Below are 13,237 nucleotides of genomic sequence, written 5' to 3'. Positions count from 1 at the left end.
GGATGTATAGTAATGTAGATGGGGAAACATTTCATTTGGATCAGAAGGAGGCAGAGGCTCCCACTGCCAATCATGGAAGCAGTCAGCCTCTCTGCACTTTCACCTTTTCCCTTCTTCACTGGAATGGAGGGAGAGACAGAGCTTGACTGACTTGGGCAGTTAACAGAGGGCTGTTACCTGGAACAGACCCTGTGAGTGAGGTAGGAGAGTAGAGAGAGGAATATGTCCAGGTTTGGGGCATGTGTGTCCTTACCAACCAACACTCATTTTGGGGTGTTTCTCTTGTGTCCTGCAACTTTGATCATTCCATCGTGCCACACAAGCCATTAAAGTTATAGAAAAAGTCAAGTTAAGTCAAGTCAACATTTATTAAGCATCTACTATGTTCCAGGCAAACTGTGCTAAGTGTTGAGGATACAAAAAAGGCAAAAACAGTCCGTACCTTCAAGGAGTTTACAATCTAACGACAGGCACAGCATGTAAATAATGACATACACAGAAGATAGATAGATATGTATATACACACATATATTATATATGTACACAGATACACACATATATGTGTATATATGTGTGTGCATATATATATATACATATATACATAAAATAAAATGGAGATAATCTCAGAGAGAAGGCATTGGAATTTATCAAGACTGAGACCAGCTTCTTACAGAAGGTTAGATTTTAGCTGAAACTCAAAAGGGTCAAGGGAACAGCAGGTATATATTCAGAATGGGCCCTCTGATCAGCTCTGCCTTCTGTTCTTCCCTCTTCCTGACCCAAGGGGGATGGATGATCTTCTGTCCTTTGGATATGGCCAACATAGGAAATTATTTTACTTTAATTATACATGTTTGGAATGGACAGGAGGGGAATGTTTTTCTTTCTTAATTGGGGGAAATGGGAAGAAAACGGTTGGTTCAAAAAATTAATTTAAGCAGAAAGGTGGTTTTCTTATTGTTTTTTTTCTTTATTAATTTCTACATCATTCATTTCCCCCAGATTTTGAGTTACAAATTTTCTCCCCGTTTTTCCCCTACCCACCTCCCCAAAATAGCAGTCCCGCATGATATCCCCTCCTCCAATCTGCTCTCTCCCATATTTTCTCCCATACCTCTTTCGACTTTTCCGGTGGATCTCTATGCCCCAGTGCCTGTATATCTTATTTCCCAATTACATGTAAAATAGTATTAAAAATAGTATTATTAATTAGTATAGTATATAGTATACTATATAGTATACTATATTTATAGTATAGAGTATAGTATAGTACTATATATTATTATAAATAAATATGTATTTAAACATTTGATTTTAAAACTTTGATTTAAAGATTCATTCCTTTCCTCCCTTGTCACCCACCCTTACTGGGAAGATAAGCAGTTCAGTATAGGTTGTACATGTGTAGCTAATGCAAAACAATAACATAGTAGATACATTGTAAAAAGACTGACTATATTTCCCTCCCTCCTATTGCACCTCCCACTTATTCTATTCTCTACTTTGACCCTATCCCTTTTGAAAAGTGGGTGCTTCCAACTTCCCTCCCCCCCAGCCTGCCCTCCCTTCCATCATCCCCCCTCACATCCCCTTCCCCCCCTATTCTCCTGGAGGGTGAGATCCCCTATTTAGTGTGTATTTCCCTCCCTCCTCAAGCCAGATTCAATAGGAATAAGGTTGACCCATTCCCTTTTGCCTTCCTATTCTTCCCCTCCATTGTAACCATTTTCCCTTGCCTCTTCTATATGACATAGTTTACCCCATTCTGTCTCTCCCCATCTCCTCTCATTATATTCCTCTCTCACCTCTTAATTTCACCTTTTAAGTATCATCCCTTCCTGTTAAATTGGTCCTGTGCCCTCTATCTATGTATACCTGTAAACATATATACACACATTCACATATGTATTCATATGCCCATATACCCTCATATATACATATATTTCTATTCCCTTCAACTACTGAGAAAAGTTTCATAAGTTACAATTATTGTTTTCCCCTGTAGGAATATTAATAGTTCAGCTTTGATAAATTCCTTATGATTTCTTTTCCGTTTACCTTCTCATGCTTCTTTTGCTTCTTGTATCTGAATGTCAAATTTTCTATTCAACTCTGGTTTTTTCAGCAAGAATGCTGGAAAGTCCTCTATTCCACTGAATGACCATATTTTCCCCTGAAACATGATACTCAGTTTTGCTGGGTAGGTGACTCTTGGTTTTAATCCCAGCTCCTTTGACCTCCAGAATATCATATTCCAAGCCCTTCGATCCCTCAGTGTAGAAGCTGCCAGATCCTGGGTTATCCTGATTGTGTTTCCACAATATTCAAATTGTTTCTTCCTGGCTGCTTGTAATATTCTCTCCTTAATCTGGGAATTCCGGAACCTGGCTATAATATTCCTAGGAGTATTCTTTTTGGGATCTTTTTCAGGAGGTGATCAGTGGATTCTTTCAACCTCTATTTTGCCCTCTGGTTCTAAAACATCAGGGCAGTTTTCTTTGAGAACTTCCTGGAGGATGATTTCTAGGTTCTTACTTTGATCATGGCTTTCAGGTAGTCCAATAATTTTTAAATTATCTCTCCTGGATCTATTTTCCAGGTCAGTGGTTTTTCCCATAAGATATTTCACATTGCCTTCTATTCTTTCATTTGTTTGGATCTGTTTAACAGCATCTTGAGTTCTCATCAAGTCATTAGCTTCCATTTGCTCCAATCTAATTCTGAAGCAATGATTCTCCTCAGTGAGCTTTTGAGATTCTTTTTCCATCTGGCAAATTTGGCTTTTTAAGGCATTCTTCTCCTCATTGACTTTTTGAGCCTCTTTTGCCATTTGAGTTAGTCTATTTTTTAAGGCGTTATTTTCCTCAGTCAGGCTATTGACTCTCATTTCATAATTTTCTTGCATCATTCTCATTTCTCTTCCCAATTTTTCCTCCACTTCTCTTATCTGCTTCTTAAGGTCCTCTATGGCCTGTAACCAGCTCATATTTTCCTTTGAAACTTTTGGTGCAGGAGTTCTGACTTCACTGTCTTCCTCCTGTTCCATGCTTTGCTCCTTTTTGTCCCCAAAATAGGTGTCTAATATTGGAATCTTCTGTCTGCTTTGTTTCCTTTGCCTGTTCATGTCACCCCTCAGTCATTTGACCCCTGGGCTTTTTGCCACAGTAGGACTCTGGCACCAGACAGGGGAGCTTTCGTCCCAAATGCTGGGGTTTTCTCAGCTGCCAGAGGTATTAGATGGGTGCCCTCTCTGAGGTCTCCACATGCTCTGGCAAGCTGGACATACACCCCAGGACCTCCACCCTAGACTGCAATCCAAATCCAAGAAGGTTAAAGCAAGAGCAATTACCCCTCAGACTGGTGCTTGGCCCCCCTATACTCTGCAGTCCAGGAGCTGAAGCTGCCACATAGCACTGGCTGGCTGTGCCAAGCCTCTCAGCGGCTTCTCACCCCGGGGCAAAAGCCAGGCACTCTCACTTACTGAGTCCCAAAGTCCAGACTGCATTGACCTCTCACTTTGTCCTTCAGATCTATGTGTTGATAATTCTGGAAACAGCCACAGCTGCTGCTGATCTGGAGTCCCTCTGGCCAGCGGCTGGTCAGGCCCACACCAAGGCCTGTGGGCCTGGGCTCAGCTCCCAGAGCACTGCGCTGGCCAATTCCTGCTGGCCTGCCAGGCTGTCCTCAGCTGGAGGTTAGCTTCTCTGTGTCATTTTGTGGGTTCTGTGAGAAAGGTGGTTTTCTGACCTCTTCCTCCTAGAAAGCTCTAAAGCCAAATTCAGAATATACCAATGAACTGGTGAATTCTGGACCAGAATCCATTCTATTCCAGAGTCTGACATCTGTAGCAATGCTCTCCAGGTGGGATGCTAGGAGGCCAGTGTTACAGAAGTATAATGGCTACAGAAGATATCTAAAACCTTCCCATCAAAAATCTTGCTGCCTAGTCAGGGAGACAAGATATATTCTATTTTATATCATAGCTTTATAGAAGCATTTAAATAAGTATATATGTGTATATATATGTGTGTGTATGTGTGTATACATACATGCAATGTATATGTATATATGTATGTGTGTATATATATATATGCAAATAAGAACTCTAAGCAAAATGAAGTGAGTTCAGGTGAGAGAGGGATCTCTACTGTCTGGAGGTGGTGATGAAGAGAGAAATGAGGAAATCAAAGAAGGCTCTGTGGAGGATACTGTAAACTTTCCTCCTGTATAATCACTCAGTGTAATTTTAAAATTGGTGGGGAGTCCCAGGAAGGACTTGCAAATGCTGATGTATCACTGTAATTTAGTTGTTTTTCAGTCTTGTCCAACTCTTCATGACCCAAATTGGGGTTTTCTTGGCAAAGATACTGGAGTGGTTTGCCATTTCCTTCTCCAGATCATTTAACAGATGAGGAAATTGAATCAAACATAGTTAAGTGACTTGCACAAGGTCACACAGCCGGATTTGAACTCAAGAAAGTGAGTCTTTCTTCCTCCATGCCCAGCACTCTCTCCACTGTACCACCTACCTCCCCAACTTATCACTGTCAAAGAAGCAACTTCAAATAGCTAGAAATGAGTTCCTCGTTGAGTGCAGACCCCAGCAAAGTAGCAAGCTAAAATTAGAGTCTGAAATAACAGTCAGTCCTACATCTGGATTTCAGCAGGAACCTAAGCTTTGCCAAATGCTTTTTCATTTCTGATCTCATTTTCACTAGGTCCCCCTGAGCTACCCTAATTAGATGTGACACCATGTGTCTTCCTGCAGTGTCAAGCACAAGCTGCTGGTAAGTTGTAACTGCTTTCATAGTGAGTGGAAATATTCTGTGCCCTCTTGGAAGCCCAGCTGCTCAGAAGCTAGAGCTGATTGAGCCATCCCAAACTGGATCAGATCCCCAGGTGGATGAAAAATGTATCCTCTCTAGTAGTGGAAATGAAAGTGACTGGAATACTCTGCTATACACACTCTCTCTGTAACCCATGAGTTAGGTAGAGAGTTCCTAGTGGCTTATAGTGGACAAGAGTGAGCTGAACACTTCCTCTTGCCCATTGGTGGAGTCATGCCTAACTTCATCAATATGGTGGACCAAGTAGCCTAAATTAGGGTGTGTGGTATAGAGCTGCTGATCTTAGGGTTGTCAGTGTTGGGTTTTTTTTTTTCCTCTCTATTTTGTACCTTTTAGTCAAGAGCATTTTGCTTTTGTCTGGGAAGAAGTCCAATATACCTTCACTGTTCTTTCCCAAGGGTGCATGAACTCTAGGTCATACTGCCACATTCTGGTGGGCAGAGACCTAAAATTGCCTTCCCTTTCTGAGGGCATTGATACCCCTCACTCTGTGGTCAACAGATAGTTGACCAGGCTGGATGAGATTACAGTGAGCAAGGATAGTGGTCTCTATAAGGAACATCAACCCTAAGAAAATACATGATCCAGTCAGTTCAGTCAAGTTTTGGGGATAGGGAGTCACAGTGAATGGGCAGAACCCAGACAACTCTGGAATCCATAATAAGTTACTGACACTCACTTTTGCATAATCTAAAAAGGTAGCTCAGAGGTTTACTGGATTCCTTAGGTTTTAGAGAACCTATTTACCACACACTGGTGTCCTGATGACCACCCTCATGCCTACCTTTTATCAGGTTATCCTCTATCTTTTTTTTGAGTGGGACCTAGAATAGTATATGGCTCTAAATACCTAAAGTGGGTTGTACAGCCATCTGTACCCCTAGGCCCTTATGATACTGTGGATGCAAGTTTTTCAAAGTTTCTGTTCATAAAAAACTGATAAGAGTCTTTGGCAGACACCTAGTAGGGTGGTCAGACCAAATGAATGTTAAGCTTCTGGAATTGCAAACTGCCCAAACTAGCCACTTGCTGTATAACTTTTTTTTTTTTTAGTCAATCAAGGTTAAATGACTTGCCCAGGGTCACATAGGTAGTAAATGTCTGAGGCTGAATTTGAACTCAGGTCCCTTGATTCTAGGGCCAGTGCTCCATCCACTGCACCACCTCACTGTCCTAGTATACTATTTTTGAAAAGCTATTGCTGGACCTTTAGTAGCACTGAGCTACTGAACAGATCACACAGGGTGATAAATCACCCTTCATTCAGTATGGTCTGCTATGAATTAGTGACACAAGATGAATTTTCTAATAAGATATCACAGGAGGCTTCTATAATTAATAGAAATGATAAATTAAAAATTACACCCTTCTAGGTTCCATAGGTGTTAGTGCCCTTCATGAATAGGTTGTAACTCTGCCAAGGATTGAGGCTTCAAGGCCAAGCTTTGCCATCCGGCTCCTTCCACTAATCCAGTGGGCTCCCCCTATGAAGATTTGACTCCTGAGAAATACCATTTTGCCTGATTTATGGGTGTCTCTACTTGTTATGAGAGAGGTGTATGAAATTGTAGGTTAGTGCTAACTGGTAATTAGTCTGGTAACAGGAATTACCCAAATTAAAAGCAAAGGGGAAGTGGTACCATAGCAGGTGTATGAGAAAAGCTTGAGGGATGGGTTGGATTCCCAGTCACTGGCCTCATATGAGTTTTTGCCATGTGGTCTAGTGCCTGGCTGGAGCAGGACTAGACAATCAGAGGCTCTCCTCTTTGGGTTCAGGATCACTGGAAAAATTGTAAAAAATTTTTTGACTACTTATCAATTGGGAAATGGCTTGTGGAGTGGCTAGGTGGTGCAGTGAGTAAGAGCACTGGCCCCAGAGTCGGGAGGACCCAGGATAGGTTCCAGCGTCAGATACTTAGCACCCACACAAAATAACTGGCTGTGTAACCTCAGGCAAGTTACTTAACCCCAACTGCTTAAAAAAAAAAAAAGAAAGAAATGGCTTGTAGTCTTACAAATTTGACTCAGGTCTCTATATATTTGAGAAATGAGGTCTTTATCAGAGACGCTTGCTATAACAATTGTTTCCCAGCTTTCTGCTTTCCTTATCATTTTGGTTGCATTAATTTTGTTTGTGCAAAACTTTTAAATTTAATATAATAAAAATTATCTGTTTTACATTTCAGAATGCTCTCTATCTCTTGTTTGTTCAAAAATTCTTCCCTGAGGAAGGTATTGTCCAGTCCTGCTCTAACCAGGCACTAGACCACATGACCAGACTCATGGCCAGTGACCAGGAATCCAACCCATCCCTCAAGGTTTTCTCATACCTGCTATGGTACCACTTCCCCTTCACTTTCAATTTGGGTAATTCCTGTTAACAGATTAAAAACTGTAAACAGCTGTTTGTGAAATATTCCAAAACCCAGCAGAGACACCATATTGGATTACATAACCAGGTTGGAGCCATTATGACAAGGGCAGTGATTGGGAGTGGGTCTATTGTCAATGTGGACATGAGAGCTGTGATGCCATGTTGTGCTGGGTAGGGGCACTGCTCAGATAATAATAATAACAATAAAAGATGAATGGGGTTTTCTCTTTTGGCATTCCTCTTTCCCCATCGCCAGAATATATTTGAAGGAAACTGTCAAAACTGAAACTGGCCTTGTTTATTCACATCTGGAGAAGGGAAAAGGGAAAACAATTTATAATTAAAATCAGAACTAACAAAGGTCCCTCTTTGTGAGTTCAAATCCAGTCTCAGGTATTTACTAGCTGTGTGATCCTAGGCAAGTCACTTAACCCTGTTTGCCTCAGTTTCTTTATCTGTAAAATGAACTGGAGAAGGAAATGGCAAACCATTACAGGAGCTTTGCCAAGAAAACACCAAATGGGGTCATGAAGAGTTGGATATGACTGAAATGACTGAATAACTAAAGATGTAGGGAGGATAAATCTATCCTCCACCACAGGGAAGGGCAAATAACATATTTGATGTGTAGAGGGTGAAAAAAACAGTCATCATTTTTTTATGCCACTCTCCTGTTCAAAAACTTTCAATGACTCCCTATTGCCTCATAGTGACCCAGATGATGCTTTTAAAAACACCTTCCTCAGTGAAGAATTTATGACCAAACAAGAGATAGCATTCTGAAATATAAAACAGGTCATTTTGATTATATAAAATAAAAAGTTTTTGCACAAACAAAATTAATGCAACCAAGATTAGAAGGAAAATAGAAAACTGGGAAACAATCTTTACAGCTAATGTCTCTGATAAAGGCCTCATTTCTCAAATATATAGAGAACTGAGTCAAATTTATAGGAATACAAGTCATTTCTCAATTGATAAATGGTCAAAAAAATATAAACAAGCAGTTTTCAGATGAGAAATAAAAGCTATGTATAAGCATATGAAGAAGTGCTCTAAATCATTTTTGATCAGAGAAATACAAATTAAAACAACTCTGAGGTATTACTTCATACCTATTAGATTGGCTAATATGAGAAAAAAGGAAAATTATTCATGTTGGAGGGTATGTGGGAAAACCGGAATACTAATGTACTGTTGATGGATCTGTGAAGGCAATTTTGGAACTATGTCCAAAGGGCAACCAAACTATGCATACCCTTTGATCCAGCAATACCACTACTAGGTCTGTATTCCAAAGAGATCACCAAAAGAAAGGAAAATGCCCTACACATACAAAAATATTTATAGCAGTTCTTTTTGTGATGGCAAAAAAAATTGTAAATCGAGGAGAGATACATAAATTGGGAAATGACTGAACAAGTTGTGACATATGAATGTAATGGAATACTACTGTGCAATAAGAAATGATGAGCAAGCAGATTTCAGAAAAATGTGGAAAGACTTATATGAACTAATGCAAAGTGAGATGAACAGAACCGGGAGAACACTGTACACAGTAACATCAACATTGTGTGATCATCAACTATGAATGACTTAGCTCTTCTCAGTAATACAATGATCCAAGACAATTACAAAGTACTCATGATGGAAAATGCTATCCACATACAGATAAAGATGACTCTGAGTACAGATCAAAACATGCTATTTTCATGTACTTTATTTTTTTCCTTTTGGTCTGTTTTTTCTTTTACAACTGTGAAACATGGAAATATGTTTTACATGACTGCACATATACAAGCCATATTTAATTGCTTACCATTTTAGGAAGAGGAGAGGGAAAGAAGGAGGGAGAAAAATTTGGGACTCAAAATCTTATAACAGTGAATGCTAAAAATTTTCATTACATAATAATTGTAAAAAATAAAATAATATTTAAAAATACCTTCCTCACAGCAACTTTGTGAGATCAGTAATGATAATAGATGACATTTATATGGCACTTAAAGTTTTTGTAAAGTAGAGTTAATAAGTGTCAGAGGTGGGATTCAATCCCAGGTTTCTCCTGAAAACAAGTCCAGTCCTCTCTTCAATATATCATGTTGTCTCTACAGAAGAGAAAGCTCCAACTCCAAGGAATTAAGTGAACAGGCCCTGCCAAAAGACTGGTAAAGAGTGTCAGAGCTGGGATTTTTACAAAGCACTCACACTCTAAGTCAGATGTTCTCTCTCCACTTGCTGAAGAAAATAAATTGTTACTCTACATTGTATTTTAGCAGATTTGATGTATTGTCATTGTTGCTGTTCAGTTGTTCCAGTCATGTCCAACTCTTTGTGACCCCTTTTGGTGTTTTCTTGGCAAAAACACTAGATGGTTTGCCATTTCCTTCTCCAGCTCATTTTATAGATGAGGAAACTGAGTCTGAGGTAAGTGACTTGCCGAGGGTCATACAACTAGTGAATGTCTGAGGCCAAATTTGAACTCGTGTATTCTTGACTGTAAGCCTGTAAATCTGCCCACTGTTATAGAGCTGCCCTTAAGGCATTAGAAATGATTTACTAATTAATCAATCAATTACTTGGAATATTGTTGACCATCATGGATTTCCCTTTTCTAGCCAAGACTCTCAACTTAAAAGGGAAGACTAGGGGCTTATAGAACTTTCCAAGAGACTTCTAGAGAATTCTAAGCAATCACCTTAAGACTACAAGACTAACAATAAAGTTACCATTCAGGAACAGAGTGTTTATCTAACAGGATAGAAAAACAAGTCAAAAATATATTTGTGGTGTTGAATCATGATAAATCAGCAACATTTAACCTCAAGGACTCCAGGATAAGAGAGAGGCATTAGAAACTATGGAGATCCAAACAACTGTAAAATTATTAGAATTAGAGGTTTTTTGATTACTCAGTCAGTCAGCCAATAAGCATTTATTAAGTGCTTACTATATGCCAGCAATATGCTAAGGCTGATCATACAAAAAAAGGACAAAGATATTAGTTCCTTTCCTCAAAGAGCTTACCTTCTAAATGGAGAAGACATGTAAATGACAGTACATTCAAGCTAAATACAGAGTAGACTATTGTTAGAATATTCTAGTTGAATTTAGTCATTTCAGCTATAGAATTAAACCTTTTCATTCTACTTTGCCTGTGAGTTTCAATCTTGGATATTCTGATTTTTCACACTATACAAATCCAATACTATAAACTCATTATCCTCACATTCAGTATCCTCCTGTACCATATTCAGTATTCTCCACAATCAGATCCCAACACATCTTTTCAAATTTATGGCTCACTATTCAATTCAATAAATAAACGTGTATTAAATGCCTACTACGTGTCAGGCAGGAAAGTTAAGTGGCCAAGTGGATAGAGCACTGGGCCTGGAATCAGGAAGACTTGTCTTTCATAAGTTCAAATCTGACCTAAGATACTAGCTGTGTGACCCTGAGCAAGTCACTTCACCTTCTTTGCTTCAGTTTCCTCATCTGTAAAATGATCAGGAGAAGGAAATGACAAACCACTCCAGTATCTTTGCCAAAAACTCCAGATGGGATCATGAAGAGTCAGACACAACTGAAATGATGGAACAACAACAAAAATGTGCAAACCATTGTGCTAAACATCCTTTGTCGATTCTTACCTTCCTTTATACATATCCTTCTCTTCTATTTTTCCCCATCCAAGTCCTAACCATCCTCGAAGCCAACTTTAAAGATCTTTTACTCCTTCCCTGACCTACTGGCCCACAGGTTGCTTCAGACTGCTCATTATATTCACACCCACTTACCCAACTAGACTTTTAAATTTTTTGAGGGAAGCAGCCCATTATATCTTGTATGTCTCATAGAATTTAGGGCTGAAAGACAATTAGAGCTCATCTGGTCCAACTATTTCATATAGATGAGGAATGTGGGGCCTCAAGGAGTTGAAATGAAGTATCAGAACAAATATTTTAACCCAGACCTTCTGATTTCAAGTTTAACGTCTTCAAATTGTAAATAATGTCTCGGTGAAAGACAGTGTGAACCACTGGTCATACTGGTAATCAGGAGAGTTTGGTTCAAATACTACTTCTGAGGCCTAGTAATAACTTGACCTTGGACAAATCTAGTAACCTGCCTTAGTGTCCTTGTTTGTAAAATGGGTACAATGATATTCATAATACTTACTTTGAAAGGCTCCAAGGACTTAATGCTGGTGAAGGGCTTGGCAAACTTTAAAGTCCTATAGCAAACACTAGTATCTGAGAGAAAGAACACTGTAAGGATAGGACACTGGACTGGGAGATTTCACATCCCGCCACAGACACCAGCTGTGTAACCTTGGGCAGGTTACCTCTCTGTACCTCATTCCCACCTTCTGTAAAAATGAAGGCTTGATTTCGTGGTTACAAAAGTCGCTTCTAGCTCTAAATTTATGGTCTTATTTGTGGTCTTCTTATTTGCTATTCCCGGAGCTCTTTTGAAGCAGAAATGCCACAAGGGCACTCCCCAACATTCCACTCCTTTCAGCACTCCCCCCCACCCTCCACTTTGAAGATTTTGTTTTGCTTTTTAACCAGTTAAACAGTTGTCTAGAGTTAACCTAGAGTTAACCAGTGTCTGGCATATAGTAGGCGCTTAATAAATGCATGCTTGTTGACTGGTGACTACACGTCAACCTAGCCTCCCCAGGAAGCAAGTTGGAAGGGAGGGGGGGTGGCGCCACGTGAGCTCTAAAGATCCTCTTTCTTTCTGCTGCCCCCCCCCCCGGGGTTGCTAGGCAACGTGTAAACTCTGCAACTTGGAGCCGTTTGAGAAGACCTTAGGACCCCGGACGATCTAGTTCCCAGCAGCGGGAGGAGCGGACAGAGGGTAAGGGGAGGGCGGCGGGGGTGGACGGGGGAGGGGAGATCGAGCGGGTCCGTGCTTGAGGATCACAATAGTTGTAATAAATTAAGAGAGCTGCATTAAATTCTGTGTCAGGTATGGAGGAGAGAGGAAAGAGATTGGAAGGGCTCTGTCTGGGTCATCTCACCCGGAGAGAAAAAGTGCAAGATTTAGACATACCGGCCCCCCAGTCCCCTCAGCTACCTAGCCCTCTCCTTTCTGCCTATATCCCTAGAGCACAGGCTCATTTCTTTCCGATCACTGGGCAAATACTGTCCTTTTTTTCTCCCTTAGGTAGCTTACATTCCATGAAAGAGATCTGGAAATAAATAGGGACATGTAAAATGCATACCACATAGCTGGAGATTAATCTGAGAGGAGAAGGCTCTTCAGTAGGCAGTGGGGAATAAGATAGCCCTTTACAAGGTGTCATTGGGGTTCTCTCAAAGGAAGCCTGGGATTGACCTTTTTCAATTTATTTATTTTTAGTTTTCAACATTCACTTCTGTAAGTTTTAAATTTTCTCCCCCTCCCTCCCTATGATGGCATGCCATCTGATATGGGCTCTACACATACGTTCCTATTAAACACATTTTCACAATAGTCATATTACATAGAAGAATTATAACAAGTGGGAGAAATCATGAAAAAGAAAGAAAAAAGCAAAACAAAATAAAACAAAAAAAAATAGTCTGCACTCTGATGCCATAGTTCTTTCTCTGAATGTGAATGGCAGTTTCCATCAGGAGTCCTTTGGAATTGTTTTAGATCCTTGAATTGCTGAGAAGGGCTAAGCACACTGTGGTTTTTTCTGTGAACAATGTTCTCCTGGTTCTGCTCACGTCACTTAGCATCAGTTCATATAAGTCTTTCCAGGGTTTTCTGAAGTTTGCCTGTTCATCATTTCTTATAGCACAATAGTATTCTATTACATTCATGTACCACAGCTTGTTCAGCCATTCCCCATTTGATGGGCATTTCCTCAATTTCCAGTTCTTGATCACCATTAAAAGAGCTATTCTAAAGATGGCTAGGTAGCACAGTGAATGGAGCACTGGCCCTGGAGTCAGGAGGACCTGTAGTTGTGTAACCTTGGGCAAGTCACTTAACCCCAATTGCCCTGCCCTCCCCCCCT

At 40.1% G+C, this 13,237-nt stretch overlaps 1 protein-coding gene across 1 annotated transcript in view; it reads left to right on the top strand.

Annotated features, from left to right (window-relative positions):
* Positions 1-11,811: 11,811 nt before the first annotated feature.
* DNAI2 (dynein axonemal intermediate chain 2) overlaps positions 11,812-13,237 on the top strand; it is a 74,706-nt gene continuing 73,280 nt past the window's right edge. The window contains exon 1 of the mRNA XM_069075994.1: positions 11,812-12,087. The gene's annotated coding sequence lies outside the window, so the exon portion shown is untranslated. The remainder of the gene's footprint in view (positions 12,088-13,237) is intronic.

The sequence above is a fragment of the Petaurus breviceps genome, unplaced genomic scaffold, assembly GCF_028583685.1.
Source record: "Petaurus breviceps papuanus isolate PSGF00001 unplaced genomic scaffold, PetGlider_PUasm1.0 90925, whole genome shotgun sequence".
NCBI classification, from domain to species: domain Eukaryota; kingdom Metazoa; phylum Chordata; class Mammalia; order Diprotodontia; family Petauridae; genus Petaurus; species Petaurus breviceps.
The sequence above is the reverse complement of the archived record's forward strand: the minus strand, read 5'-3'. Positions and strand labels throughout refer to the sequence as shown.